Genomic DNA, 27,909 nt, shown 5'->3' on the forward strand with positions numbered 1-27,909 from the left:
GTGACTTCTTAGTTGACCCCCAATTCCCCTTTTGTCTGGCAAACCGCCATGCCGGTTTAGCCCACTAGGGCACATTCTCTTATCATTTCTTGTAACTATATTTACTGTTTGTTTGTGCATTTCTGTGAATTACTTAGTTAGTAATAAATAAATGATTTAAGACAATTGATGTATGGATGTATGAAGACTGGGTTTGTGCAGATAACCAACAATTTACTATGTTTGGAATGAGACTAACGTGAGGTAAAGTAAATAATTCATTAATTTGAAGACTAATTGATCAGATAAAATATCTGAAAAGTTATTTTCGGAAATTATAACTTTAATCTGAATATTTTTCCTTGGTGCCCCGACTTCCTAGTTAATTACAGTTACGTGATTAATCAGTTGATCGCGTAATACTAATTACAGAGAATATTTGATAAAAAACTATAAGTCTTCAATTTAATGATAGTAAAGACATGACAACAGTAATGGCCAGTAGGCACACACTTAATGTATTGTGATATCTGTTGTAAAAATGTATGTTTACATTATTATTTTTGTTCTTTAATGTTGCACCCTCCTAAACGGGCCCAGGTTCAGTGCGGTTGACTTTAGCTTGTCATACGTGGGAAGGACAGAGTGGGCGTCTGTCTTTAAACAAACTGGTTTTGTCTGGTTTACAGCTTATGCAGAGACAAAACCAGTTTGACTACACAGCGGTGAGAAAATGGAGGCAAAACCTGAGGCTAGCAACAGTTATTTACAGCTATGACACTTTATACTCTGCTACTCTGATATAGGTCAATCAAATGTATTTCTAAAGCCCTTTTTACATCAGCAGATGTCACAAAGTTCCATACAGAAACCCAGCCTAAAACCATAAACAGCAAGCAATGCAGATGTAGAAGCACGGTGGCTAGGAAAAACACCCTAGAAAGGCAGGAACCTAGGAAGAAACCTAGCGAGGAACCAGGCTCTGAGGGGTGGCAAGTCCCCTTCTGACTGTGCCGGGTGGAGATTATGACAGTGCGTGGCCATTAAGGCCAGATTGTTCTCCAAGATGTTCAAAAGTTCATAGATGACGAGCAGGGTCAAATAATAATCACAGTGGTTGTAGAGAGTGCACCTTGTCAGAACATCAGGAGTAAATGTCTCTTGGCTTTTCATAGCCGGGCATTCAGAGGTTGAAATTGCAGGTGTGGTAGAGAGGTAGCACGTCCGGTGAACAGGTCAGGGTTCCATAGCTGTAGACAGAAGAGTGAAGCAGCAGCACGACCAGGTGAACTGGGGACAGCAAGGAGTCATCAGGCCAGGATGTCCTGAGGCATGTTCCTAGGGTTCAGGTCGAGAGAGGGGAGGGAGAGAGAATTAGAGGGGGCCAACACAGGGGCCCCTCAGGGGTGTGTGCTCAGCCCCCTCCTGTACTCCCTGTTCACTCATGACTGCACGGCCAGGCACGACTCCAACACCATATTTACATTTGCCGAAGCCACAACAGTGGTAGGCCTGATCACCGACAACAACGAGACAGCCTATAGGGAGGTCAGAGACCTGGCCGTGTGGTGCCAGGACAACATTCTCTCCCTCAACGTGATCAAGACAAAGGAGATGATTGTGGACTACAGGAAAAAGAGGACCGAGCACGCCCCCATTCTCATCAATGGTGCTGCAGTGGAGCAGGTTGAGAGCTTCAAGTTCCTTGGTGTCCACTTCACCAACAAACTAACATGGTCCAAGCACACCAAGACAGTCGTGAAGAGGGAACGACAAAACCTATTCCCCCTCAGGAGACTGAAAAGATTTGGCATGGGTCCTCAGATCCTCAAAAGGTTTACAGTTGCACCACCGAGAGCATCCTGACCGGTTGCATCACTGCCTGGTATGGCAACTGCTTGGCCTCCGACCGCAAAGCACTAGAGGGCAGTGCAAACGGCCCAGTATATCCCTGGGGCCAAGCTTTCTGCCATCCAGTACCTCTATACCAGGCGGTGTCAGAGGAAGGCCCTAAAAATTGTCAAAGACTCCAGCCACCCATGTCATAGACTGTTCTCTCTGCTACCACATGGCAAGTGGTACCAGAGCGCCGTCTAGGTCCAAGAGGCTTCTAAACAGCTTTTACCCCAAGCAACAAGACTCCTGAACATCTAGTCAAATGGCTACCCAGATTTGCTTTGAACCCCCTCCCCTCTCCACACCACTGCCACTCTGTTGTTATCTATGCATAGTCACTTTAATTAACACAACCTACATGTACATACTACCTCAACTGACCGGTGCCCCCGCACATCGACTCTGTACTGGCAACCCACTGTATATATTTTTCTTTTTTACTGCTGCTCTTTAATTACTTGTTACTTTAATCTCTTATTCTTATCCATATTTTTTTAAACTGCAGTGTTGTCTAGGGGCTCGTAAGTAAGCATTTCACTGTAAGGTGAAATCCAGTTGTATTCGGCGCATAGCCCACGAAGATCTCCTCCACTGCACAAGCTCGAGGGGTTAACATCTTCTGTGTCAGGCATATTTCATCCCTCTAACTTGTCCATAGCAAGTGCAGGGAGATAGATATGTTACTGTGGTGATGGTTAGAACAGAAGTAGTAATTACATAGTCTGGTGGGAAAGAGGTTGAAAATGTTTGTCACAGTCATATTGAAAAACATCCCAATCCAAAGCCATTCATCTGACACTTTACTGAAACTGATTTATTTAGGGGGGGGGATAATAGCAACGTAAAATAGTCATTATCGTCCTGAGCTCTTTAAAGTTCATTATCTTAAGTTTAAAAAAAGCATTGAACTTTCTTTACGGCTCTCGATTTAAATCCTGTGTTTTACTGAATCAGTTACAGGAGATTTGTTTTTCAGTTCTTCTCAGATCCTCAACAGACAGTCATCACAACCATTTTATAGACTAAAACATGAATAAACTGAGGACGTAGCTCAAAATATTTGTTTTAATTCAAACGCATTTCAAATTATACAAACGACTAAGAACCAGCTTGACAAATGTGATGGTTTACTATTCATAACATGCTTCTTAAAATATATAAAAAATGCTCCAAAAACAGTTCTGTACAATGTATTTACATTATCAACATGTACATACAAATTCCTTATTGAGAGGAATCGAAAGCACCAGTCCATGGATTCCAGCATGGGATGCAATGAGCATTTAAAACTGACATTTTGTCTCACCGCACTGAGCAATAAAATGAAGCCATGTAATAGAGTGGACACATTACATAACCGGCATTGATAGTGTTATCATGGTCTTTGAAAGTATAAAAGCTGACATGGTTGAGTCTAGACTTTAATGGTTAGACTGAAGCATTTGGCATTAAAGATGATCAAATTACTGAGAACAAGAGAGAGGTCCAAATACTGTGTTAAATGGCTGGTGCAAAAAGACTGACAACCTAAGAAATAGCACAAAGTGCTGTACAGTATCTACAAACACTATCATAGAATGGGCTCTAGAGATCAGTAGTGACTGGAGAACGTTTCAGCAGGGCGCCATTGCTAGTCATCTTCTCACTCAAAATCCAATTTCAATCCTTCATTTCAACATTTTAAAGTGTCAATAATGGAGAAATCTGTCATTGTAATGGTGAGCATAAAGCTGGCCCAATTATCGATCTTGCAGGACAAGTCATGTTCATTATCCTCCATCCTCATGCCAGCCTCTCAGGCTAACCCAACCAGCCACAGCACCAAGTGCAACTCAGTGCACAGACAAACACACCCCCCTAGCAAACCAGAACATTCAGATCAGGTGACCGTGTTGTAATTTTGCTTTCAGAGAGCGTACGCAGCTGGACCTACTTTGTTTGGCAATTCCGTGTATGAGACTGAAATCAGCTGTACTTAGACTTAAGGTCCTCCCCTGTGTGAATTCCACAGTGGTTGATATTTGATTCTTTGGATCCTATTTCCATCCAGAAAAACAGGTAAGTGCAGTCCAAGGCACATGTTAGTGTCACAAAGTGGAAGTTGAGAGAGTTGATGGCCCTGACTGCTACACTATAGTTCCAGGTTTGGAGGAGCCCTCATGCCAGTAAAGTCTCTGGTCATCTGGATCCAAGCTGCAGTTGGTTTGGCTGTTGATGTAGGTTTCTGTTTGGTTCACATCTACATTGGGTCTGCAACACATACAGGATGTATACAGGTTAGGCTAGCAACAAAAAACTGATAATACAATCCAAGAAAAGAGACATCTCCACTGGTGAAAAGTTATTTGAGTAATTTAACCCTGGGTTGTTACTTCATTGGAACACAGCACTGGAGAAATTAAATGGAACACTCCACCTTTAAGAGAGTTATATCCCAGTTTCAAAATGGCAGGTGTTAGTTAGTGTGTTCCACCAGGATGAAACTATTCACACACCTTAAAACAAAGCAGATGGACAGATGAACAACAAGCATCAAACATGCAGCATTCAAATATCCAAAATGCAGGGTCACTTGCCTTCTTCCACAGATACCACCACTTCCAAAGCTGCTGCCCCACCACCCCCACCACCACCAGTGTACACCACCATAGAGTAAAGAGTACTAGGACAACCAAAGCAGTCTTGTGTTGTTGTTTTTTTACTGCCACGCACAAAATGAGTCACCACCAACACCATATAATCTGTGGCGGTAGTTTGTTTCTTCTCTCACCCTTTCTTTTGCGCGGGTGTTTAATTTCGGTGGTCAGAACTCCGTACCATGACAGGCACCAGAATCAAACCTCTCTAATGACCCTGTAGCCACTGCTGGCCCCGGCACCAGTCTATCACAGCTCCTCCACCCATACCCTGCTGTGGGACATCTGTGCACGAGAGGGTCAAAGGTCATTGATAGTGATAATGGGGTGGGAGAGGAGACATCGGGGGTAACTGACAGTTTAAGTGGTGTATGTCTATGCACACCCCTTAAGAGAAATGTGACCACTGGATGACAATTTGGTATGGCAGCTGAAAGAGATGGCAGAAATGAACAACAATCATAAAAGCCATGCAGTTCTCTTATCATAGAGAGGGAGAGAGAGACAGCCCAAACAAACAGCTTTGATACTAATTGAAAAAGAGAAGCCCAAAGCATAGAGCAGGACATTGTTTAAGCTCACTTTTATAAAAACAAGCAAGCAATGAAGTCACGCTGACGGACAGACTGGTAGCTGGTTACTTACTACTATCGTGGGCTACACTTAGCAAAGGAGACTTTACTAAGCCTCTGGCTTGTGTAGCTGTGGGGCTGCTGCAGGAGACTGGAGCCCTGGCCCTGGGCCCAGCCGGAGCCCACAGCCAGGGGAGGAGGAAGGAAAGGAGGAGAGGTGGTGGAGGATAAAGAGCTAGCAGGGACAAAGGCACAGCACCTCTGGCCATCAGGGATGTACCAAGAGTCCTTAGAGTGCTGGTAGGAGGAGCAAGAGGAGCCATATCTATGAAGAGAGCAGCCCAGTGGACAGTTAAAGCAGGAGAAGAAGAAGAACCATTCCTAAGGCCAGTAAGATGAAGAGCTAACCACTGGCTGCGCAGACAGACGCTATAATCCATTTCAAGCAGCCATGCTAATTGGTCTGCAAGTGAGTGAGCACCAACTATCAAACTGTTTCCAACACTTCTGGGACATATCATGGTCAGCAAGGGAATGTCAGACACACAGGTCACAATGGTGTGTGGCCGATAAAGAGAAGCTTCATTTTTTCCAGCGAGCATCCATTCTCCACAATGACACAGTAGTGGTGTTTAGCTCCATTGTTAATTAAGTAGGATCAGGGACAGCCAATCAGATACGGAGCTGAATTGGGACTAAGAATGACTTCTCTCACCTGTAGTGAGCGGTGCCGTAGGAGGGGTAAGGCTGCTGCATCGGTAGGGGCATGTGGAACTCTGACATACCCCCTCCTAGGTGACCGCGCCAGCCTCCTGCTGTGGAGGACTGCTGTGACGAGACTGGAACAGAAACCACAACAAAGAAAGATTACAATGCAGAGAAGGCTGATGCATGGCATTTTGCATTGCCCATTTAAGTGAAACCAGATAATTGCCTTTGACTAACAGACTGGAATATCATTTTGTTTGCATGTGAGATGAGAGAGTTTGCAGGCTGTCTGTACCTGAGGAGTAGGATGTGTTCCTGCTGTAGGGAGCTGGCATGGTCTGGTAACCCAGGCTCTGCTGGGAACCCCTCTGGTTGTAGTCGTAAGTCTGTGGTTGCTTGTGGCTTGCATTGCGCTGGTACCAGCCTTTCAGGTGCTCTGCCACCAACGCCTTCTGGATGTTCTTGGTCAAATGTTCCGTCCTGGGCAGAGCTTGACGGTTCCTGGGCGGCCTCAGGGTGGCGTAGGGGTTCTGAGCCATACTGTCCATCTCGTCGTCACCATAGCGACTGCTGTACACATCATGTCCGTGGTTGGCCGGCGCAGCGTGGTATGAAGGGTTAACGTTGTAGTGACCCTCTAACTCGTTGTTGTACATGTAGACTCCATTAGAGTAGGGCTCTGGCTCTGTGTAACTGGGGTAGCCCGTCACATAGTAGGCCGTGGTGGTGGGTCGTGGTGCCCGGTGGGGCTGGTATGTGTTGTAGCAGGCATTAGCCTGTGCCAAGTTGGGCATGCTGCCCGTGTTGGCGTAGATGTTGCCCTTCCTGCCACGCCAGCGGTCCCTGGGGCGGTGGGTATGGTTCCCAGGCACTGTATACTCCGTGCTGGATTGGCTGGTGTAGGATGAGCCATCGTCCAGGACCTCTGTGCTGTTGCTGCGGCGGAACGGGACGAACGCTGGCGCCGGGGGTGTGGTCTCTTGAGACTGGGACTCCAAACTGCCACTCCGCTGGCGGAAATGCTGGGGGTCGTCATCTGACCTGGAAACGAACAACATGATCCTCCTTCTTATATACAGTGTTAGATTGATCACTACCTGACATAGGGTTAGAAATCCCATCTAGAAGTTATACAGAGGACAAAGGTCTAGACAGGATGCTAGTCTAATTGGGCCTCCTGGTCGGTGTTGAGGAGCATCAGAGGCATCTTTGTATGTGAGGGGTGTACGGAGGTCATGGAGGCCAGGGCCTGTATTCACAAAACATCTCAGAGTAGAAAATTGGTGCTGAGAACAAACATTTTACTCCTACTCTTACGGGTAAAAATAAAAGCTATACATGAAGGCTCTTTAGTAATAAGAGTCCCACCTAGTCGACATATTTAGGACACTTCATGAGCTGTCCTAACCAGTTTAGAGTTACCAGCAGGTGTCTTGATAATAGAAAAATGCAGCAAGTCAGTGGTTCCTGTTTTGATATTTCTACATGATCAACCCATAAATAATCTAAACCTACATGCAACAGTACCTCTTCCACTTTTGATAATGATTTCTTATGAGGCCTATTTCACATGATACACCTAAATACACAATGTTTTTCTTTCACTTATTGAATTACCTACATTGTCATTTCAAGTTATCCCTTTGGAGCGCAACATCAGGTTGTTAAAACAGTCTGAATTGGGCATGCCTTAACGTTTGGCAGTTGAATTCGCCTTGATCCTAGGGTTATGTTAACTTGATTGTGTTCGATGAAAGTTAGATCTTTTAAACGCTGTATGCAACATTATCGGCAAGTGACTTGATGCCTACTGTGCCAAAAATATTTAGAGTTGTTAGACAGGAGTGACAAGTGTATTGATAAAACAGTTTTATTGTAAACATTCAGCTGTTAACAACAATCGGAATTTGTTGAAAAAGCCTTATGCATGCCAACATATTAGGGCAATAATAAAGAGTAGGCAAAGTGGTCGTGTCAGGCTAAAATTTACAAGCATTTTGACCATTGCGAAATTTGATGTACCGTCACATTCACCGTGGTTGTCTGAATGGTGCTATATAGTTCACAGAGTACTATGTCTCATCGCGATTGGCTATTCCCCATCATTTGCAGCATGTCAATGAGCGTCATCACTATCTTTACTTTGCGGTACCTCGAACTGTCGTGATTAACAGTTGAATCATTTTTACAAGTTGATTTTACTCCTGGCTCAGAGTTTGTCTGAGCAGTCTTTTAACATTGTCCTAAAAATCTGCTCTGAGCTGGGAGATTATTTGTCTTAAAACAGGTTTGAATAGGATTCCTAGGACCTTTCTGAGATGCTTTGTGGATACGGGCCTGACCTACCTGAACTGGATGCTGCTGTAGGCATTACGGGTGAGGAGGGGGGTGGGAGGCATGCTGTGTGCAGAGGCAGGCTTGTGGCTCGATAAGGCATCTTGGTGATTGTAGTAGAAAGGTTCCTGGACTTTGCCATAATTTAATCTGAAACACAGATAAGAACCATGCTTTTCACAGACTTGGAGCTTCTACCTTGATTACACGGCCTCTCCCTCTCCTCAAAACATAATATTAAAGCTGTATCCTCGTGTGCAGGGATTTCAGTCATCATTTTCACCTGGATGACTGTCATTTCATAGGTCATTGATCTTTCTCTTCATGGAACGGTAAACAAATAACATTACCAAACAGTAGCAGTAGAACTCCTGCTCTCCTCTCTCCCAGCAGCATATCATCCAAGTCATTTGGTAAATGTTCACGCAGTGAGCGAATACGTTCAAATTCAGAGTTTCCAGAGCAGCTTTCCGGTCGCAGACTATTTTCCCCTCCTTGGGATTGTGGTTTCTTCCTTAGCAGGCAGAGACATGCTTACTGCTGTCTATTTCTTTTTTTACATGGAGCGTGTTGGGGCTGATAAGAGAAGGTTGTGGGGGCAGCAGGAGAAGAGGCTGGTAGGAATGCAGGCAGCTCTCCCTGGTTCTCCTCTACAGGTCTATACTCGCTGCTGCTCCCCTGGGCCCCAAGAATAACAGTCTGAAACAGACTGGGTAACAAAACAACCCAGAGCCAGGAGAGCTGTAGCCAGTGGCCAGGCCCGTGCAAGAGCTCTTACCTGTTGTTGGGGCTGAGGTCCTGGGACTGCTCGTGGGCTGAGGCCAGTCGGTCAGACTGGCAGTGGAGGCTCAGGGTTTCTGAGTGGTGGGGCCGGGGGAGAGTACTGCACAGAATGGGACTGTTGCCTTTGGCCTCCCAGATCCTCGTCTAAAACACACAGGTGAACAGAAGGAACTGTCATTGTCACAGCCTGCTAAAAGCTATGGGGATGCTACAGATGTGAACAGAGAATTTAGCTAATGTATGTATGATATAACCTCCGCAGCACTCACCATCGTCCAGAGTAAGACTGTCGGACAGTGAGCTGAGTTCTGCAAGGTTCACATCATCTGAGAAAAGGGGAGAAACGGAGGTTAACACATGCTTGTGTTGGGCTTTTCATTAGAGGCCACATCTGATAGAAACCCATGTCCTGAAGTCTTCTTTCTTTCAGACTAGTACAGACAAGGCGCTTCTAACAGGAATTGTGATTCCTCAGTATGCTACAGTCAATCTAAACTGTGTTATCACTGTGACTGTATGCAATGTCTGGTTGTTGGTATGGCGTGGTGTAGGCTACCTGCTATGATTATTGATGCTCTCTGGGTGGGCTTTTTGCCCGTCTTGATCCTGTATTTGTTGATCTCCTCCTCAATCTCCTGCAGCTTCCTCATGGCGTCCAGGCAGTTCCTCCTCCTCTTCTTCTTCACCGTCTTACAGAGCTCAGCCTCGTTGGCTAGTTTCTTGGCCGCTTCCACGATCTTCTGCTGCAGGGCAAACTTGCTCTCCAGGTTTCTGAGATGGGGATCCTGCAGGACAAGAAGACACAGTAGAAACAGATGAGATTAGTAACTTGCACACAGGCACGCAGATCAGTGCAAAGGGGATATTCACAGAATAAAATAAGCATATTCATCACTAGAAATTCCTTATCCTGGTCGTATATAGAGAATGTCCTCCACACACAAACACACACACACGATTAAAATGTTGCATTACAATGTCAGTCAAGTCTAAGATTTATTAGCCAAAAGAACACATAATATTTATGACAGCCAGTGCTCCCATCCTGTGACTCCTATACTAACCGCATCATAGGGGAAGAGGTCGTCCAGTTGGAAGGCTGTCCCCATGCGCCGACGCACCGCGGGGGGCTTTTCACCCGAGTCCAGAGGGTACTCTTTAGGCAGCCTGCCTGTCAGGTCCTGGAAAAACAAAAAGAGAACAATCAGCAGTGATATAATCTAATTGAAATTATTTCATTCAAGTACTGATGAAGATGCTTACAGCTTCTCGCAGGCAGATCTTCTTGAGCTCCTCTAGTTTCTGAGTCAGAGAGTCCTGCAAGTCCTTCTCTTTATTCTTCAGGTCAGCAATCTTCTCCTTCTTTAACTCCTCGCTCACATCAGAGTCTCCTGACCCTGCATCAGGCAGATATTGTATTAAAACCATTATGATCACTTCAATCTCATCTAATCAGCATTTGTCTTTATGAAGTCAATAGGACCAATATGTCCGTCAAGCATTGTCCATTGTTAGCTGATTGTTTACCTGCTGAGATGAGGGATCTGTTGCTGGCCATGATGAGCTGGTCTTTACTCTCCATGCTGGACAGCTTACTGATCCTGGGCGCTCCAATCTCCGTCAGGTCCATGGCGATGTCACCCAAACTTCTGGCCGTGGTAACTTTGGACTGGAGAGAGAGGGGGAGGGGAAGAAGGAAAAAGAGGGAGACGGTAACAGTCACACACCAGTATTTATTCTTAAATGACTGCGCAGCGAGATACGAGCCCCATTTGATGCTTCAGCCCAGGCTGGGAAAGGAGCCCTCTCTCAGCACGATTCCTGGATGAGCACCATCTGCTTCTGAAAGGCTGAAACCCACCTGACTGCAGCCACACACTCATTCACCCCTCAGAGCAACTATCATAACTCACACTCAGCTTGTGTAACGACAGTAAGGTAACCCACCAAAATATGCACCATCTAAACAAACACGTAAAAAAATGTCCTTGTGTTGATTCATCAAATAGAGCAGCAAGGAAAGTCGACATGAAATCAAGAATCCCCACAGCTATGCTTAGGCTATTCTAAGAACACTATAATATACATCAATTAAAATGTGGCAGATACATTAGGCCTGTCCCAGACAAAAGAAATCATGGTCGATCAAGAGTCGTCTGTTCTTTCGACCAATCGTTTGGCTATTCAGTAGGCTATTCTTTTGACCAATCGATTGTGCTGGGCCTGGCTCAGACTTGCTGCACTGTGTAAAAATGTATTAAAAACAGCGAGTGACTGACTAGCACCTGTTGTCTCCCTCTCCTCCCTGCTGCAGTCACCACCACAGAACATCAGTGTTTATAGTGTTGTCTCTCTCTCCTCCCTGCTGCAGTCACCACCACAGAACATCAGTGTTTCTAGTGTTGTCTCTCTCTCCTCCCTGCTGTAGTCACCACCACAGAACATCAGTGTTTATAGTGTTGTCTCCCTCTCCTCCCTGCTGCAGTCACCACCACAGAACATCAGTGTTAATAGTGTTGTCTCCCTCTCCTCCCTGCTGCAGTCACCACCACAGTACATCAGTGTTAATAGTGTTGTCTCCCTCTCCTCCCTGCTGCAGTCACCACCACAGAACATCAGTGTTTATAGTGTTGTCTCCCTCTCCTCCCTGCTGCAGTTACCACCATAGAACATCAGTGTTTATAGTGTTGTCTACCTCTCCTCCCTGCTGCAGTCACCACCACAGAACATCAACAGTGTTAATAGTGTTGTCTCCCTCTCCTCCCTGCTGCAGTCACCACCACAGAACATCAGTGTTTATAGTGTTGTCTCCCTCTCCTCCCTGCTGCAGTTACCACCATAGAACATCAGTGTTTATAGTGTTGTCTACCTCTCCTCCCTGCTGCAGTCACCACCACAGAACATCAACAGTGTTAATAGTGTTGTCTCCCTCTCCTCCCTGCTGCAGGCACCACCACAGAACATCAGTGTTTATAGTGTTGTCTCCCTCTCCTCCCTGCTGCAGTCACCACCACAGAACATCAGTGTTTATAGTGTTGTCTCTCTCTCCTCCCTGCTGTAGTCACCACCACAGAACATCAGTGTTTATAGTGTTGTCTCCCTCTCCTCCCTGCTGCAGTCACCACCACAGAACATCAGTGTTAATAGTGTTGTCTCCCTCTCCTCCCTGCTGCAGTCACCACCACAGAACATCAGTGTTAAAAGTGTTGTCTCCCTCTCCTCCCTGCTGCAGTTACCACCACAGAACATCAGTGTTAATAGTGTTGTCTACCTCTCCTCCCTGCTGCAGTCACCACCATAGAACATCAACAGTGTTAATAGTGTTGTCTCCCTCTCCTCCCTGATGCAGTCACCACCACAGAACATCAGTGTTAATAGTGTTGTCTCCCTCTCCTCCCTGCTGCAGTCACCACCACAGAACATCAACAGTGTTAATAGTGTTGTCTCCCTCTCCTCCCTGCTGCAGTCACCACCACAGAACATCAGTGTTAATAGTGTTGTCTCCCTCTCCTCCCTGCTGCAGTCTCCACCACAGAACATCAGTGTTAATAGTGTTGTCTCCCTCTCCTCCCTGCTGCAGTCTCCACCACAGAACATCAGTGTTAATAGTGTTGTCTCCCTCTCCTCCCTGCTGCAGTCTCCACCACAGAACATCAGTGTTAATAGTGTTGTCTCCCTCTCCTCCCTGCTGCAGTCACCACCACAGAACATCAGTGTTTATAGTGTTGTCTCCCTCTCCTCCCTGCTGCAGTCACCACCACAGAACATCAGTGTTAATAGTGTTGTCTCCCTCTCCTCCCTGCTGCAGTCACCACCACAGAACATCAGTGTTAATAGTGTTGTCTCCCTCTCCTCCCTGCTGCAGTCACCACCACAGAACATCAGTGTTTATAGTGTTGTCTCCCTCTCCTCCCTGCTGCAGTCACCACCACAGAACATCAGTGTTAATAGTGTTGTCTCCCTCTCCTCCCTGCTGCAGTCACCACCACAGAACATCAGTGTTAATAGTGTTGTCTCCCTCTCCTCCCTGCTGCAGTCACCACCACAGAACATCAGTGTTTATAGTGTTGTCTCCCTCTCCTCCCTGCTGCAGTCACCACCACAGAACATCAGAGTTTATAGTGTTGTCTACCTCTCCTCCATGCTGCAGTCACCACCACAGAACATCAGTGTTAATAGTGTTGTCTCCCTCTCCTCCCTGCTGCAGTCACCACCACAGAACATCAGTGTTTATAGTGTTGTCTCTCCCTCCTCCCTGCTGCAGTCACCACCACAGAACATCAGTGTTTATAATGTTGTCTCCCTCTCCTCCCTGCTGCAGTCACCACCACAGAACATCAACAGTGTGTATTGCGCTGTCCATGTTGCTGAAGTTACAACATAATTACAGATATTTCTGACTGAAAAGTTCTATTCTCAAAATGTCTAATTTGTTTAGGAATCAATTCCCTATTCCCTCAACACTTGCTCTCCTTACATGACACATGTATGCATCACATGCACGTGACCAATAGGGTCTGACTTATAGCATATCATAATATGTAGGCCGTCATTGTAAATAATAATTTGTTCTTAACTGACAAGCCTAGTTAAGGTTAAATACAAAATAATCACATCAATAAATTGGTAATAACAAACTCCTATCACAAAATGGATGCAGAGGAAGTGACAAATAAACTCGATACCAGGGAATGTTCACCCGTTGCTTATTAGGAAAGGGAAATTCAGACGTGTGGAATAAATTTGACTTGTTTTTGGGACAATTTGGAAGAGTGTAAACAACAGGAAATAAGTTATAAATAATACCAGAGGCTGGTCTAACAAACAAATATTGTAAAGCATTTAATACAGCATAGTAAAGATTTTAAAAAGCAGAATTTGTGAAATTGTTTATCTAACATGTTGTGGTTGCGTGAGGCTTGGTGCACACAGAATCAGTAGGCTATTAACACAAACATCCAGCAGAAGAAGGATCAGTCTTATTTCTGGAGATATATATGGATGATTTATAAAGCCAGGCACATTTAACAGTTAGGCTGTTGATTATAGACCTAATTAAGTTGGGGTTTCCTTTCTCCTCACTTTTCATAGACAATTAAGTCAAGTGCTGTTTTTCTGTCTCCTAACCGCTGCTACCTCCGCCGCATTGTTCTCAACACCAATATGCTGGTTAGCTTTGCAACTATGCACACAGCAACATGGTCTAGGAAGCGCACTGATATTTTTCAAAACCACGGACAGCGACCACTATCCAACATGGGAGAAAGCGCATTTGTTATAAAATACAATTCTTTTTTTGTGTTGCACCATTATTCTTACATAATATAACCATAAACAATTTCAGTAGTATGTCTTACACTGATGGACTGTGCCATCCCAACAATGAATCAGTCCACTCAGACAAGTGTCTTGTACACCATGATTTAACAAAAACATTTTTTGCTACTGCTCGACTAAAGAAATCTTGGTCGACCAACAGCCGATCGACCAAACAATCGACCAGTCGACTAAATTGAGTCAACCATAAGAAACATGTTAGCAAACAGAGGAGTAAAGGTTAAGACAAGGACAGTAGAACTCAGATGTGGAGTGGAGTGAGAAGGAGCGTGGTGGGGGTGACAAGGCCCTGATAAGGCTAGTAACAGCACAGAGGCACAGATGCAGGTAAGGGGATGAGGGTAGGAGAAGAGCAGTAGTGCTGTGCTGCTGACACACTCACTTTGCTCTGCTTCCTGTCCAAATAGAACTGATGCTGACTGATGGCCATCACCCAGATGGTCTTAATCAGAGAGTGGCTGGCATACCACGTGTGAATGACCAATCCAGTCTGCCCGAAAGTACGCCTGGAAACTATCCTTCTGCGGATAAAAAGAGAGACAGACACAATTTTAATCCCTCATGTTACTGCTAGGTAGGAGTAATTTAATCTCTTTAATCCAAACTGACAACACAACAACTGAATACCTGGATATCTAACTATAGATACACTTTTAATAACATGATGGGTACTGATATCAGAATCATACACAATTAGAGATTAGAAAACAATTCCTTGCATAAACTAATCTCATGACTGGTTCTGTAATTCAATACATTGATGGGGGAGAGATGCAGTGTTGGAACAGAGATGTTTATTTGCAACCATGGTGGCTAGCAGCACCATATTAAACATGTGATCCAACACTGAGGCTGGAAGTGCTGTAATGTCCTGAGAACACTGACTGCAGCAGTCCTTTACAGCAAGAAGGAAGGCCTTCATTCGACACTAGCAAGATATTGTATTGGAGTCAGCTCATTGACACTAGGCTCTGAAATTACGCCGGTTATGATTCAGAAAGGCTAGGATCAGAATAGAAGACAACAGATTCCTGGGTTGAGTTCAGTAGGCACCGAACACTTTGAGGTGCTAAAGAAACTGACCCTACAGAACACAACCCAGGATCACTATATGCATCCAGTGTCTGTTCCATCTCACCTGTCAGGGTCGTTCACCTCTACAGCAAATTTCTTCTCACGGAAATACAAATTCTCCAGCTGCTTCCACTGAAACAACTGCAGAGAGAGAAAACAGGACACACCACTTAGTAAATAGTCCACTGGTCCATGCCCTGTTTGAGTGAGTGGCAGACCTAGAGAGATGTGCTTTGATACATCCGTATTTATTCCAAGCGGCTTGAGGCATCCAATGTGTGGACCATCTAAACTCCAACACAATGCCACTAGCATGGAAAGACACTTGTTTAGTCCCAGATACACCAGCGTTAACAATAACAGTAGCAGCTGTGCACAGAGGACGGCCACTCAGTCAGGTGGAATTTACTTACTACTCATTAATGAAGCCAGTGTAGAGAGCAAGACTTGCCTAGCAAGAAGCCTCTCATTTCATTCTGTCCTGGAGGGAGAGCACTGAAAACAGGAGGAGGAGTGGGGTGAAACATCTGCATACAGCAGAACCGGGCTTTCTTTAGAGAGATTCTGAGCTCTTTTCGCTGAGAGCGATGGACTCTCCCCTGGTCTGGCTGTGTGAGAATCCACCGCTGGCAACAGGGTCTGGGGTGTAGATTTATGGCAGAGGGACTTAATAAACATTCTCTACCAGGTACTGGCAAGCCAGGCAGATAGCCATAGCTCTAAATAATAAAACACATGACCCTTAACTACAATCCTCAGCGAGAAATCTAAACAATATCACAAGCAACCCAGACTATGATACTGTGTACTGCTCTTTTTTTTTTACCCCACATCCCTTATGGACTGAGAACTGATTTTAGTACATTGAAGTCTTGGTAAAAATGTTAATAACACAATAGGGAATCGTATTCTTCTAAACAGGTTCTACATGTTTCCAGTATAGTATACACCGCAGTCACTGCTTTACAACTGTGGATTGTACAGTACATTAACATACAATTACTTACAGGTAACCCAAAAACAGAATGACAACAGCAACTCACATGAATATATCCTGAACTACCTAGTCTGGTAATAGGGGGGCTTACCAGGGCAGGTTTTAGTGCTTTTTAAATCCCGGGTGAATTTTCAGGGTGGTATTGAATCCCCTGGCCAAGTTTCCAACAGGGCTAGAGCGTTCTTGAACAATACATTCATCTGTTCTCAGGCAGCCAGATAGGTGTTGCAAGAGTGTCAGCTGAGCAGGCTCCGCCTCTCTCCTCCCATTCCCTCTGACATCACAGACACCTCACTCTGACCTCGCCCACCTTGCACTGCTCTGCTCTCCCTCCTTTCCTCATGAATTTGCTCTGTGTAACTCACTCCTTCTCTCCCTCTATCACAATCTTCCTCCTCAGTCAAACCAGATGAACAAGTTGTGCATAGAGAGGTATTCAACCTCCTCTCCTCTTCAGTGAAAAGACCACTATGACCCCCATTCTTTCAGTGTGTTTCCCTTCATCCACAGATCTTAGATTAGCCCTCCACAGTCATAACCCTTTGTGATGTGTTATCTGGGTTCTAAAATACCATGCCAACCCCTGTTGTTCAGAGTGCTATCAATTCCAGGCTCCCACCGCTCCCCAAGACAAATATTTCAGGAATCTACTACTTTGGTCTAATCATTAATAGCGGGCCCCTCTTCACCTCCATGTGAATACAGGACAGCTCTCGGTCAGCTCTCAGAACTGGGCCCAAGCTGACAAGGAAGAATCTCTCACTACACCTATAAAGTCCATTATTAAAACCAAAGGAAAATGTCAAACTAAATTTCTGCAACTCACAAAGCAAATGCTGTAGCCAATAACAGTGTATTAGATGTCAATAGTTCATAAGATGTTATTTCATGCTTTAAGTAAAGTGATCCAGACCATTCTCCATTGCTGCGCCAGCCAATACTGTAGGCCTAGCCTAATCAATTAGATCCCCAGTATAGTGGATTGGGAGCATGGTAATTACTGAACAATGGGAACCAGCAGGCTCCACACTTCCCACAGACTCACCCCATTGTGTGGGAGACCCCTCTCTAATTCACAAACCCCCTGGATACTTACTACAGCACATTCAGAAAATAAACAGATAACACACATTCACATAATTAGATCATTAGACAGTTTCAAAACACCACACATACACACATAACCATTTTAATGAGTGATCATGTATGGCCGAAGGTAGTAAGTGCCAAAATATATCAAGGATGTGTGACACACCTTTAACTCTGATCACAAGAACCCACTTACTATTTGGACAGAGGAAACAGTCCAAGCCAGTGCTGCCAAACTGCATTGCAGAGAAACCACCACCAAAACTAAACATGAGGTGAATGGTAGAGAGACAGTCCAGTCATCTGGAAAACAGAACAGTAGTTCCCCATTTCAATCTCGTTTATTTCAGATGTTAGCGATTTCTCTTCTCATTAGAGCCCATGCCAAAATACCTGTGGTTTGAGATATTCCCAGAACATTCTGATGCAGACCCAACCCTGAACCCACAACAACCTCCCCAGACTCCCCCAGGCCCTGTGACGTGATGGAGGAATCCTCTGAGGAAGATAAATAAAGTGTGTCAAAGGTCGGGACTTACACGCAGGAAGAGAACCACCACACCCTTCTCATACAGTCACATGGCACGCTGGTTCACTGAACATTTCCAGCAGAGGCATGACGAGAGAGAATGCTACAGTCCACTACAAACACACACATTAATTAAGGCTCTGGTTTTAACCTATTATATACGGTGGTGAAAGAAGTGTGAAGAGTGCTTTTAGGGAATGGAGCCGCATGGTCCTCTGACACAGCTAGCCTTGGATTTTAGCACCCGTATAAATATTTGAGCAGCCTTTTATTGTTCCAAGATAAAAAATTAAGGGTCTAATCATATATGATTATTACCATTACAGAAATGATTTTACCCTTACTGAGCTGTGCTTACATTGGTTTTATTGGTTGACCATATAACTGGACCTGCAAGTGATTATAATACAAGTAAGTGTTAAATTACTTGCTGATAAGAGGAAGAGAGAGATGGACTGAAACAGACAGAGACACGGAGAGAAAAAGAGAGATAGAGTGATAAAGCCCAGTTGAATTGAAATTGAGAGAGAGAGAGCGAGAGACTGAAACAAACAGACAGAGACACACACAGAGAGCCAGAGCGAGAGAGAGAGCACTCTCTTTATCACAGCCATTTGCTCCTCAGACCATCTTAGAAATAACTTTTAATTTAAAGAAGGCCTTTGTATAAAATGTGGTGCTCTCTTATTCTCCTGTTGGTTACTATTGAGATTTTAGAAAAAGCCCCAGTTCTCTTTTACCCAACAGACAGGGATAGGAAGTTGTGGTTCATCCCATCCATTAAGTTGTGATAGAGCTGACAAGAGGTTAAACTACAGTAGCTTCTTTCAGCGCATGTCACTGAAGTCTGGGAAAACATCAAGAATCCCAAGATTCCTCACAGGACGATTGGAGTGCTGCAGTGGGATTCCTTTTCTGCAGCCCCCCCTTCAAGACCCCTTCAGACCCCCACACTTCAAGACCTCCTCAACCCCCCCACTCTTCAAGACCTCCTCAACCCCCCCACTCTTCAAGACCTCCTCAACCCCCCACCCTTCAAGACCTCCTCAACCCCACCACCCTTCAAGACCCACTCAACCCCCCTTCCAAGCCCCTCACACCCTTCCAAGCTTCTCACAGCCCCCCTGACAAGGTGATTGTGTTTTATTGCTTGATCAATTGTTTGCTCTCTGAGAGAAACACACACAATGACAGGCAGCTTTGCATAATGAGCTCAGCATGCTTGGAGAAGGGCAGAGGGGGGCTGCGATGAATACAAAGGTCGCCAGCCTTGATAGGAAGCACTATCAATATTCTACCAGATGACAGGCCCCTCTAGAACAGCAACAAGAGTTGTGCACTTAAAAAAAAGCATATTACAAAAGTCCACCGTTTCACCAGGGGTCTGCTACGGAGGAGTTTTGGCATGAGTGCTCCCTCCATGTGTGGTTGGTGGGCCTGGGTAGAGCATAGCTCTCTCTCAGAGCTGAGCCCCTCACAGAGACCGCCCAGGCTGGCTTGGTGCCGGCTCATCCAGCCCCAGAGCCCTGCCTGCTCCCCATCCTGCACCATAATTACACCTTCCACTGGAAGGGTTGCTGAGAAAGGAGCAGGGATACGCTGGGTTTAATATATGGGACACGCCCAGTAATGCCTTGGCATTCACTGGAACAGCATTCCCAGCTGTGTCAACAGGGATCCAACATGTGAACAGGTAAGAGACATAGTAATGAAGTGGGCGGAGGAAAACACACAACAATAAATTGTAACTTTTTTACATTTAAGGCCAAAACTGTAACTTTAGGTTTCATATTGGGAATCACAGTCATGATTATTTCAATCACACCCTAAATGAGGAATGCCACAATCTTATCACCATAATCCAGATACTATCACACCCACATTGATAACAACTTTCCCTCCCTTTACCCTGGCCAAGAACACAAGCTTCTTGTTGCCATTATTTACAGTTTGGTGGATTATTAACCAGAGTGGAGCTGGTTGTTCAGTTAGACCATAAGGAGAAACAAGTCACAGAAGGCCAACCTACCTTCCGAGGTTTCAACTTGTCCTGTAAATCGTACTGTCCAATGCCTTTATAGCTGACTCCCAGCCACCACGGCAGGCCCTGCTTGTCCTGTTGGGAAGGCAAGGCAAGGCACACCAGTCATTAGGAGCAGCTTAAGTGGTACATTTTTAAAAGAAGAACGGGCCATTACTGTGACAATTACCCCATTAGGCTAGCAGCACTAGCAACACAAGGAGAGATCAAATGCATTGAAGCAGCCCTAAAAAGCTTCAGACCGAGTCATTTTAACAGCAGCGTTTGATGTGCTCAGACACCCTGCTTTAATGAGTGAGGTAGGAGAGCGGGGCTGGTGGGGCTGAGGCTCTGGGAGTGAGAGAGTTTCTGAGAGAAGGATCACTCAATCATTATTTAACTAAGCACAGAGCCTGAGAAAACAGCCAGCTAAGGTCCCTGTCCAGCGTCCAGAGGGAAAACGGCTGTATTTCTATCTGAACACACAACTTTTTTATATTTTAAAAATGCTAGCTAGATAGATGGGAATGCAAACATGAAAACAAATGTGCAGATGTTTGATGCTTCCTACTGTAAGATACAGGGTTGATTTCTCTCTTACCTTTACTGGATAATAATGAACTCCATATGTAGGGAGGGACTCCACTAAGGCCAAATACCTTCAAAACGGAGGGGGATGCATTAGCAGTAATTCAGGCAGTTACACTTCATCAACGTCTGTGAGTGGCTGCTCTACAGAAGTTTGAATGGGCTTTAAGCCCCAGTCAGTCATTCACCAGACACAGTCATTTACAGTGGCGGAGCCATCGATTTCTTTACAGGGCCTTGGAGAATAAATTGATCAAGTCAAGGGCACAAATCATACAGCCGTGTGTAAATGACCTCGTTAGGCTAAGCCCTCCCAGGGAAAACAGAGTGGACCTATGTCACACACTGCTGGCTGCCCAAAGCATAGCAAAAGTTTGCTGTCCCCTAATTAATGACACATTCTGGCAGTGTGACAGCAACCCCTTTAAAACAAAAACACAGGAGTAGACGCTACAGAGGACTGCAGAGTGTGTTGGACTGATGAACGTGCTAAACTAGAGGTCCACAGCAGCTCATTTCCTCCATGCACTTGACTTACCGCACAATTGCTTGCCCTCTGCTGAGGCCCTTCAGGTTCTCATAGTGCTCGATCACTCGGTCTTCACTGTAATAGAGAAAAATAAAAGGTGAAATGAATAAGCCATTACTGATTGTAACATATCCCCAAACAGAGACAAGTGGTGAGACAGTCCTTCCCTGACACACATCCTTCCTGTTCATGGAGAGAATTCTGTCTGGCCTACTGGCCTGACCATGGTTCTCATCTCTTCTCAACTCACACACACAGCCCTGTAATTCCAATATGCCCATTAATCCATACAGCTGCTGTTCATCAGTGGGCTGGGCTGCAGCCTCAGATGAATGCTGAGGCAGAAGAACAAGATGCAGCAACATACACTCAGACAGACACAGGAGCTGTTAACAAGCGGCTGGCCTGGCCGTCTCGTTCTCTCACCCTCCTGTCTAGCCCAGCTCCCATGAAGACATGATGAAGTCGGCACCACCCTGGCTGTTCATGATGCAGCCAGACGTAATTAACACAGAGCACTAATTAATACAGCCCATCTGAGATAAACAGCCTGGCAGGACTCTGGGTGTACCTCCACCTCGCTGCCCACACCAGCTCATCTGCATGGGAAAATAATTGCTGTGTGCATCCAGGTGTTAGCGACAATTAAAAAGCCATTTGATGAGGATAGGGACGGGGTGAGGGGAGGATTGGTATTAACAGGACTGTCTGATATCTATGGAACTGTGTGTAATCCAATTGGATTAATACCCCTTGTGCATTTGTGGTTAAAGTGTTGTTAATGTGGCACTGCTTACCAGTATACCAGGGAGGGGTGCTCCCTCAGGACTCTAGTGGGTAAAACCGGGAGCTTGTTCAGGTCCGACCTGGAGCTTTCAACACTGTAAATACAGAAGGATTGAGACATAATGATCAACTGAATTAATTCACAAGAACAGTAACAGTTGCATCTTAAAAAGGCTCATTTACATCTCCAATAGGACCAGGGGGCATTTTAATGCTCCATAATAATAACAACACTGCTGATTGATCAAAAGTTCTTATTACTGTCATTACGCCGTTATTAGACTGTCATTACACTAGTAGACTGTCATTACACTAGTAGACTGTCATTACACGAGTAGACTGTCATTACACTAGTAGACTGACATTACACAATTAGACTGTCATTACACCAGTAGACTGTCATTACACTATTAGATTGTCATTACACTAGTAGACTGTCATTACACTAGTAGACTGACATTATACAATTTGATTGTCATTACACTAGTAGACTGACATTACACTATTAGACTGACATTACACTAGTAGACTGTCATTACACTAGGAGACTGTCATTACACTAGTAGACTGACATTACACTAGTAGACTGACATTACACTATTAGACTGTCATTACACTATTAGACTTTCATTACACTATTAGACTGTCATTACACTATTATACTAGCATTATACTATTATACTGTTATTACACTATTAGACTGTCATCATACTAGTAGACTGTCATTAAACTATTAGACTGACATTACACTATTATACTGTCATTACAGTATTAGACGGACATTACACTAGTAGACTGACATTACACTATTAGACTGTCATTACACTATTAGACTGACAATACACTAGTAGACTGTCATACTATTAGACTGACATTACACTAGTAGACTGACATTACACTAGTAGACTGTCATTACACTATTAAACTGACATTACACTATTAGACTGACATTACACTAGTAGCCTGTCATTACACTATTAGACTGTCATTACACTATTAGACTGTCATTACACTATTAGACTGTCATTACACTATTAGACTGGCATTACACTATTAGACTGACATTACACTATTAGACTGACATTACACTATTAGTTAGACTGTCATTACACTATTAGACTGTCAGTACACTATTAGACTGTCATTACACTATTAGACTGACATTACACTATTAGTTAGACTGTCATTACACTATTATACTGTCATTACAATATTAGACTGTCATTACACTATTATACTGGCATTACACTATTATACTGTCATTACACTATTAGACTGTCATCATACTAGTAGACTGTCATTAAACTATTAGACTGACATTACACTATTAGACAGACATTACACTATTAGACTGGCATTACACTATTATACTGTCATTACAGTATTAGACGGACATTACACTAGTAGACTGTCATTACACTATTAGACTGTCATTACACTATTAGACTGTCATTACACTATTATACTGTCATTACACTATTATACTGTCATTACACTATTATACTGTCATTACACTATTATACTGTCATTACACTATTATACTGGCATTACACTATTATACTGGCATTACACTATTATACTGGCATTACACTAGTATACTGTCATTACACTATTAGACGGACATTACACTAGTAGACTGACATTACACTATTAGACTGTCATTACACTATTAGACTAACAATACACTAGTAGACTGACATTACACTATTATACTGTCATTACACTATTATACTGGCATTACACTATTATACTGTCATTACACTATTAGACTGTCATCATACTAGTAGACTGTCATTAAACTATTAGACTGACATTACACTATTAGACTGGCATTACACTATTATACTGTCATTACATTATTAGACGGACATTACACTAGTAGACTGACATTACACTATTAGACTGTCATTACACTATTAGACTGACATTACACTATTAGACTGACATTACACTATTAGTTAGACTGTCATTACACTATTATACTGTCATTACAGTATTAGACTGTCATTACACTATTAGACTGTCATTACACTAGTAGACTGTCATTACACTATTAGACTGGCATTACACTATTAGACTGGCATTACACTATTATACTGGCATTACACTATTATACTGGCATTACACCGTGTAATTACTACTCTAGATCTCCATGATGACCATCTCTGAGTTCAATAAACCCCTATATCAAATAATAACCCCAAATGAGTTCTACAGAGCAGAACACAGGGGACAGAGATCATGTGAAATATCAACATTAAAATGTTTTACAAATTGTCATTGATGCGTTGTACAGAACAGGTCAAGTCCCACATCATATAGGAAGAAAGTGACAACCAAATCAAAATAGAAAAAGTGGTCATGACTGGACATTTTTCATATTTTTATCTGGCAGGCTATTGATGCATTCCAACAGACTAGGCTTAATATCCACTTAGGTCTTGTCAAAGTGTCTCAATAGAAACAGATAAAAGCCCTTTTAATTAACAGAGGAAATTGAAATATAGTTCTATCATGTCAAGGCGCAGTTCCAGAATGGGATGGTAATTATGACTTACGAGTAAATGTTTTTCAATGTTATCACATGTGCATTCTTTGAGGTGTGTGTGTACAGTACAGGCGTTGACCTCAATCTTTGCATGCCAGTGTAAAGAGTGCGACATAGTCCTACCATATGTCATTTACCATACAATTTCATAAACACACAATTAAGACCTCATGTAATCATAAATGCCACAGGTACCTCAAGTCTGGAGGTGATCTAATACACAGCAATAGAAAATGACCTCTCTGTATTAACTGTGTTGTATGTCACTGTCAAGGTCTGAGATAGTGAACTATGAGTCACTCCAACACAAGATGGGGGAGCATTTGCTCTACAATTACTGATCGACAAAGAGGGCTATGACTTGGCAGGCCAGAGCACTGGAGCCCGGAACAAAAGCCATTCACCAGTTTTGGCAGCCCATGCAGTGTTGAAAGGTAGTGTACAACTCACAGAGGAGAGCTTTTCAAAAATAGGACTTGGCCTCTCAGACAGGACTCAGACCAGTAGATCCTTCATATCTGTATCATGTTCTAAACTACTGGGACAACATAGTATACTTATGTTTTGGTATTTTTTCATTTAAACTATTTAATATAATAACTACTGAAGAAAATCAACAAAAGAAACTACAAAGCAGGAGCTGAACTTTTAAAAATATGTCAATTGCAGTTTCTCAATGATTTCCAAAGTGAAATGAAAAGAACTAAACAATCCTTAGAATGCAGAGGCCATAATGATCTAGTAATATGAACCTGCTCACTCAGTAGAAAGGTAAAACACTACAGAGAGAAAGCCACTTGAATCATTGTTCCCTAGCTAGCTGCCTCCCGGAGGTTCACTAGTCTCTGCTGCTATGGCAGTTAGTTCACTGCTGTGGAGTTGGATGGCATACATTTTATAGGGCGCTGGGGCTGGTGTTGTTAGGGTGATCTACTATGTAGCCACATTGCACTGTCAGCAATCTGGAATTCATTACACATCCTGTGACGTGGGCTGGGGGCAGCTCCTCCACCCTGCCAGCCAGCAAGGGGGTTGGCTAAACATTCATACAGTAGGTCAGCTATTTCAGTGGGCTGATAGTAAGTCCCTGTTAAGGAAATGCATAGAAAGAGACCAGGATATCCCCATTGCTGTGAAATTCCCAGCAAAAGCAGGTTGGGTCTACATTTGAGTGAGTAAATTGACAGTGTCAGGGGTGCTGTTGCGTATAGGCATAATGGTTTATACTAACAACATTTAACTGGGATGTGACAGTTATCAGCTGAAAAGTATTACATGGTGATATTACACTGCATGTCATCTAGGCTACTACATTAACACTGCATAACATCAAAGGTAAAATGATAACCCCTAGAGTACATGTTTTTATTCCCCTATATGCACATAATCCCAATGAACATGCAAAATCAATCCAAGACTAGAGGCACAACAGGAAACTATAAAGTGATAGCTCAGCAGACGCCAGGCTTTGACTACAGAGAAATGACATCACAATGGTTAGTATTTGACGCCCGGCAGTCTACCGTGGCCTAGTGAGGACTGCACTCCTGAAGCTCATCCCTTTTAGAACAGGCAGTACATTTGAGGAGGGGGTTCTCCCTAACTCCTACAAATCTAATCTCAGAGCTGCAGGGCCCTTTGCAATGAGTGTCTAGAGCTACACATGTTTTATGAGAGGATTTGCCAAACTTCCTTATCCAAAAAGGTAGAAATGAAAACCATCAGAGAGGAAAAATATGTATTAGTCTAAAAACAACCCAGGAGAGAGTAGGCTGGGATATATAGTTGGACAGGCTCCCATCCACACTCATTCGACAGCCTTTGTTGGCAGGGTCTGTTTCGTTGTGCTTTCAGACAAGACAAAGTGCAGCTGAAACATTAACTGACGAAGCTGCCTGACACCTCAGGGCTAAACAATCAGAAAACGCACCCTTAATATACTGCAACACAAGGCAGTGAAGGGCTCCACTGGGCATCCTGAATACTATACAATGAACTGAAGCTTGCCCAAGAAGTGGGATATAAAAAAACAGGTGCTGCTGAAATTAGAGTTTTGCGAGTACAAAGATAAGACCTTGATGTAGAAACAAACTGCATTTTAAGCATCAAATATCCCAGTGTGCATTCACACAATACATTTCCTTACAGAGCAGATCAATGCTTCTGTGTTCAGATAGGCCTGATGCCCAGCGGTCTCTAGGAGACCCAAGCTGTGATAACACCCCCACAAGTTCAACCTGCTCAGTGCTCGTCCACTCTGACGGACAGGACAATATTTCCTGATTACCTCAGCCCTCTCTTCTCCACCTGATGACTAAAATAACAAACCTTATCACCAGGTCAAGCCTTTCAGTGCTTTATCTCTCCACCAAAACACATTAGGCTTTGTAAAAAAAAAATATATATATATATATATATATATAGATACAGTTGAAGTTGGAAGATTACATATACCTTAGCCAAATACATTTAAACTCAGTTTTTCACAATTCCTGACATTTAATCCAAGCAAAAATGCCCTGTCTTAGGTCAGTTAAGATCACCACTTTATTTAAAAATGTGAAATGTCAGAATAATAGCAGAGAGAATGATTTATTTCAGCTTTTATTTCTTTCATCACATTCCCAGTGGGTCAGAAGTTTACATACACTCAATTAATATTTGGTAGCATTGCCTTTAAATTGTTTAACTTGGGTCAAATGTTTCAGGTAGCCTTTCACAAGCTTCCCACAATAAGTTGAGTGAATTTTGGCCCAGTCCTCCTGACAGAGCTGGTATAACTGAGACAGGTTTGTAGGCCTCCTTGCTCGCACAAGCTTTCTCTGTTCTGCCAACAAATTGTCTATAGGACTTAGGTCAGGGCTTTGTGATGGCCACTCCAATACCATGACTTTGTTGTCCTTAAGCCATTTTGCCACAAATTTGGAAGTATTATTGGGGTCATTGTCCATTTGGAAGACCCATTTGCAACCAAGCTTTAACTTCCTGACTGATGTCTTGAGATGTAGCTTCAATGTGTCCACATAATTTTCCTCCCTCATAATGCCATTTTTTTGTGATGTGCACCAGTCCCTCCTGCAGCAAACCACCCCCACAACATGATGCTGCCACCCCCGTGCTTCACGGTTGGGTGGTGTTCTTCGGCTTGCAAATCTCCCTGTAACGGCGTTCGACTGTTGAATGAAGAGAGTCGGACCGAAATGCAGCGTGTTGGTTACTCATGCCTTTAATGAATGATATGACGGTACATGAAATAACTGAAATACGAAAACAACAAACGAAACGAGAAACTAATTACAGCCTATCTGGTGAATACAACACAGAGACAGGAACAAACACCCACAAAATACAAAGCGAACTCAGGCTACCTAAATACGGTTCCCAATCAGAGACAACGATAAGCACCTGACTCTAATTGAGAATCGCCTCAGGCAGCCAAGCCTAACTAGACACACCCCTAATCATACACAATCCCAATGCTAATAAAACCCCAATACGAACCCA

General features: G+C 43.8%; 1 pseudogene; it reads right to left on the reverse strand.

Annotated features, from left to right (window-relative positions):
• Positions 1-2,674: 2,674 nt before the first annotated feature.
• LOC124002350 overlaps positions 2,675-27,909 on the reverse strand; it is a 49,685-nt pseudogene continuing 24,450 nt past the window's right edge.

Source organism: Oncorhynchus gorbuscha, linkage group LG18, assembly GCF_021184085.1.
Source record: "Oncorhynchus gorbuscha isolate QuinsamMale2020 ecotype Even-year linkage group LG18, OgorEven_v1.0, whole genome shotgun sequence".
Classification (NCBI taxonomy): Eukaryota; Metazoa; Chordata; class Actinopteri; order Salmoniformes; family Salmonidae; genus Oncorhynchus; species Oncorhynchus gorbuscha.